The sequence below is a fragment of the Oncorhynchus nerka genome, linkage group LG7, assembly GCF_034236695.1.
Source record: "Oncorhynchus nerka isolate Pitt River linkage group LG7, Oner_Uvic_2.0, whole genome shotgun sequence".
NCBI classification, from domain to species: Eukaryota; Metazoa; Chordata; class Actinopteri; order Salmoniformes; family Salmonidae; genus Oncorhynchus; species Oncorhynchus nerka.
In genome coordinates, this window is record NC_088402.1 from 6,613,072 (window position 1) to 6,618,094 (window position 5,023).

Genomic DNA, 5,023 nt, shown 5'->3' on the forward strand with positions numbered 1-5,023 from the left:
TCTCTGTCTCTCTCTCTGTCTCTCTCTCTCTGTCTCTCTCTCTCTCTCTGTCTGTCTCTCTTTCTCTCTCTGTCTCTCTCTCTCTCTAGAGGGAGACACGGCTCTTCTCAGACTGTTGCTGTGAACTGAACTGTATTTTGTGCTGTGATGTTTTGATTTGTATATTTTAAATAATTTACATACATTTTATTACCCTGATTGATTCTGTTTTCATTCAAATGGAATGGCTGATAAAAATTGTATCTAAATAAAGTGTCAGATATTCATGTTTGCCTCTCCTTGTGTCTCTCCTGTTTTTGTGTGAGGAAAGAGAGAGAGAGAGAGAGAGGGGGAGGAAGAGAGAGAGAGGGGGAGGAAGAGAGAGAGAGGGGGAGAGAGAGGGGGAGGAAGAGAGGAAGCGAGAGAGAGGGGGAGGAAGAGAGAGAGAGGGGGAGGAAGAGAGAGAGAGGGGGAGGAAGAGAGAGAGAGGGGGAGAGAGAGGGGGAGGAAGAGAGGAAGCGAGAGAGAGGGGGAGGAAGAGAGAGAGAGGGGGAGGAAGAGAGAGAGAGGGGGAGGAAAGAGAGAGAGAGGAGGAGAGAGAGGGGGAGGAAGAGAGAGAGAGGGGGAGAGAGAGGGGGAGGAAAGAGAGAGAGAGGAGGAGAGAGAGGGGGAGGAAGAGAGAGAGAGGGGGAGAGAGAGGGGAGGAATAGAGAGAGGGGGAGAGAGAGGGGGGAGGAAGAGAGAGAGGGGGGGAGAGGGGAGGAAGGAAGAGAGAGAGAGGGGTGGGGAGAGAGGGGAGGAAGAGAGAGAGAGGGGGAGAGACAGAGAGAGAGAGAGAGAGAGGGGAGGGAGAGAGAGATGGGGGAGGAAGAGAGAGAGAGAGAGGGGAGGAGAGAGAGATGGGGGAGGAAGAGAGAGAGAGGAGAGGAAGAGAGAGAGAGTTGAGAGAGAGAGAAATGGGTAGATAATTAATTAGATAATGCATAGATTACATTAATAACATGACGAACATGATTCTCAAATTCTGGGTGATTGAATCAGTTATGGACACAACAGGGAGTTCTGCTTCATCCCAGGTGGCTAAACTTTACATTTCACTAATACAAATGACTGATGAACAGTGTATGATGAACTGTGTGTGTGTGTGTGTGTGTGTGTGTGTGTGTGTGTGTGTGTGTGTGTGTGTGTGTGTCAGATAATGTGCGTGTGTGTCTTGTAATTTGAGTCCTCAGGGCTGGAGTAACAGAGAGATGGGATAACAGAGAGATGGGGTTAACAGAGAGATGGGATAACAGAGAGATGGGATAACAGAGAGATGGGATAACAGAGAGATGGGATAACAGAGAGATGGGGATAACAGAGAGATGGGGATAACAGAGAGATGGGGATAACAGAGAGATGGGATAACAGAGAGATGGGATAACAGAGAGATGGGATAACAGAGAGATGGGGATAACAGAGAGATGGGGATAACAGAGATGGGGATAACAGAGAGATGGGATAACAGAGATGGGATAACAGAGAGATGGGATAACAGAGATGGGGATAACAGAGAGATGGGGATAACAGAGATGGGGATAACAGAGATGGGGATAACAGAGAGATGGGATAACAGAGAGATGGGATAACAGAGAGATGGGGATAACAGAGAGATGGGATAACAGAGAGATGGGGATAACAGAGAGATGGGATAACAGAGAGATGGGATAACAGAGAGATGGGGATAACAGAGAGATGGGATAACAGAGAGATGGGGATAACAGAGAGATGGGGATAACAGAGAGATGGGATAACAGAGATGGGATAACAGAGAGATGGGATAACAGAGAGATGGGGATAACAGAGAGATGGGATAACAGAGAGATGGGGATAACAGAGAGATGGGGATAACAGAGAGATGGGATAACAGAGAGATGGGGATAACAGAGAGATGGGGATAACAGAGAGATGGGGATAACAGAGAGATGGGGATAACAGAGAGATGGGGATAACAGAGAGATGGGATAACAGAGAGATGGGATAACAGAGAGATGGGATAACAGAGATGGGGATAACAGAGATGGGATAACAGAGAGATGGGATAACAGAGAGATGGGGATAACAGAGAGATGGGATAACAGAGATGGGGATAACAGAGAGATGGGATAACAGAGAGATGGGGATAACAGAGAGATGGGATAACAGAGAGATGGGATAACAGAGAGATGGGATAACAGAGATGGGATAACAGAGAGATGGGATAACAGAGAGATGGGGATAACATAGATGGGGATAACAGAGAGATGGGATAACAGAGAGATGGGGATAACAGAGAGATGGGATAACAGAGATGGGGATAACAGAGAGATGGGATAACAGAGATGGGGATAACAGAGATGGGGATAACAGAGAGATGGGGATAACAGAGAGATGGGATAACAGAGAGATGGGATAACAGAGAGATGGGATAACAGAGATGGGATAACAGAGATGGGGATAACAGAGAGATGGGGACCAAAGGGTGGCTGATGCCAGGGAGGGATGAGGGAATGAGAGGGTGATGAGTCAGTCTCCAAACACCAGATGAGGACTGACGGCTGAAGGGACATAGATAATGACTGATAATGATCTAGATAATGACCGATAATGATCTAGATAATGACTGATAATGATCTAGACAATGACCGATAATGATCCAGATAATGACTGATAACGGTCTAGATAATGACCGATAATGATCTAGATAATGACCGATAATGATCTAGATAATGACCGATAATGATCTAGATAATGACTGATAATGATCTAGATAATGACTGATAATGATCTAGATAATGACTGTACTGTACCAACAAGACAGGATGAATGAAAGAAACAGAGAGCGTGTTTACTGTTAATTAAGAGAATGCTTTGATCCTCTGTAGGATGCAATGTCTATACGGACTGTGGTGTGTGTGTGTGTGTGTGTGTGTGTCTGTGTCTCTGTGTGTGTGTGTGTGTGTGTGTGTGTGTGTGTGTGTGCGTGTCTGTGTGAGCGTGCGTGCCAGATAATGTGCGTGTGTGTCTTGTAATTTGAGTCCTCAGGGCTGGCGTTGTGGCTCGACCGCTGTGGCGGCGTGGCTCTCGTGCGAGGCTGGACAGTCGTGGGATAGACGGTACGGCCGAGGAATGCTTGTGGAACAAACACACACACACACTCAAATAAACAGAACATCCACTATGGCATGAAAGCGTATTCCTCAGAGTGGTGGAGCCAGTGTTGCTACCACAGCTTCTGACCACAATCACACTTAACTAGCTTTCCCATGGAGGAGAGATAGGGAGGAGGAGAAGTATGAGAAGGAGGAAGAGAGGAGGGAGAGAGATAGGGAGGAGGAGAAGGAGGAGAAGGAGGAAGAGAGGAGAGAGAGAGAGAGGGAGGAGGAGAAGGAGGAATAGAAAGAGATGAGGGAGAGAGAGATAGGGAGGAGGAGAAGTAGGAGAAGGAAGAGGAGAGGGGAGAGAGAGATAGGGAGGAGAAGGAGGAATAGAAAAGAGAGGAGGGAGAGAGCAATAGGGAGGAGGAGAAGGAGGAGAAGGAGGAAGAGATGAGGGAGAGAGATAGGAGGAGGAGAAGGAGGAGAATGAGGAAGAGAGGAGGGAGAGAGATAGGGAGGAGGAGAAGGAGGAATAGAAAAGAGATGAGGGAGAGAGAGATGAGAAGGAGGAGAAGGAGGAAGAGGGGAGGGAGAGAGAGATAGGGAGGAGGAGAAGGAGGAATAGAAAAGAGAGAAGGGAGAGAGAGAGATAGGGAGGAGGAGAAGTAGGAGAAGGAAGAGGAGAGGGGGAGAGAGAGATAGGGAGGAGAAGGAGGAATAGAAAAGAGAGGAGGAGAGAGAGCAATAGGGAGGAGGAGAAGGAGGAGAAGGAGGAAGAGATGAGGGAGAGAGATAGGGAGGAGGAGAAGGAGGAGAATGAGGAAGAGAGGAGGGAGAGAGATAGGGAGGAGGAGAAGGAGGAATAGAAAAGAGATGAGGGAGAGAGATGAGAAGGAGGAGAAGGAGGAAGAGGGGAGGGAGAGAGAGATAGGGAGGAGGAGAAGGAGGAATAGAAAAAGAGAGAAGGGAGAGAGAGAGATAGGGAGGAGGAGAAGTAGGAGAAGGAAGAGGAGAGGGGGAGAGAGAGATAGGGAGGAGGAGAAGGAGGAGAAGGAGGAAGAGAGGAGGGAGAGAGAGATAGGGAGGAGGAGAAGTAGGAGAAGGAGGAAGAGAGGAGGGAGAGAGATAGGGAGGAGGAGAAGTAAAAGAAGGAGGAAGAGAGGAGGGAGAGAGATAGGGAGGAGGAGAAGTAGAAGAAGGAGGAAGAGAGGAGGGAGAGAGATAGGGAGGAGGAGAAGTAGGAGAAGGAGGAAGAGAGGAGGGAGAGAGCTAGGGAGAAGGGAGAAGGAGGAGAAGGAGGAAGAGAGGAGGGAGAGAGATAGGGAGGAGGAGAAGTAGAAGAAGGAGGAAGAGAGGAGGGAGAGAGATAGGAAGGAGGAGAAGGAGGAAGAGAGGAGGGAGAGAGAGGGAGGAGGAGAAGGAGGAATAGAAAAGAGGAGGAGAGAGATAGGAGGAGGAGAAGGAGGAAGAGAGGAGGAGAGAGAGATAGGGAGGAGGAGAAGGAGGAGAATGAGGAAGAGAGGAGGGGAGAGATAGGGAGGAGGAGAAGGAGGAGAAGGAGGAAGAGAGGAGGGAGAGATAGGGAGGAGGAGGAGGAATAGAAAAGAGATGAGGGAGAGAGAGATGAGAAGGAGGAGAAGGAGGAAGAGAGAGATAGGGAGGAGGAGAAGGAGGAATAGAAAAGAGAGAAGGGAGAGAGAGAGATAGGGAGGAGGAGAAGTAGGAGAAGGAAGAGGAGAGGGGGAGAGAGAGATAGGGAGGAGGAGAAGTAGGAGAAGGAGCAAGAGAGGAGGGAGAGAGATAGGGAGGAGGAGAAGGAGGAATAGAAAAGAGAGAAGGGAGAGAGAGGGAGAAGTAGGAGAAGGAAGAAGAGAGGAGGGAGAGAGAGATGAGAAGGAGGAATAGAAAAGAGAGAAGGGAGAGAGATA

General features: G+C 48.7%; 1 protein-coding gene across 1 annotated transcript in view; it reads left to right on the plus strand.

The window, feature by feature from the left end:
* LOC135572404 (hairy/enhancer-of-split related with YRPW motif-like protein) overlaps positions 1–266 on the plus strand; it is a 30,513-nt gene extending 30,247 nt beyond the window's left edge. Inside the window, 1 exon segment of the mRNA XM_065020128.1 lies at positions 1–266. This exon segment is cut by the window's left edge and continues 582 nt beyond it. The gene's annotated coding sequence lies outside the window, so the exon portion shown is untranslated.
* The last annotated feature ends 4,757 nt before the right edge of the window (positions 267–5,023 follow it).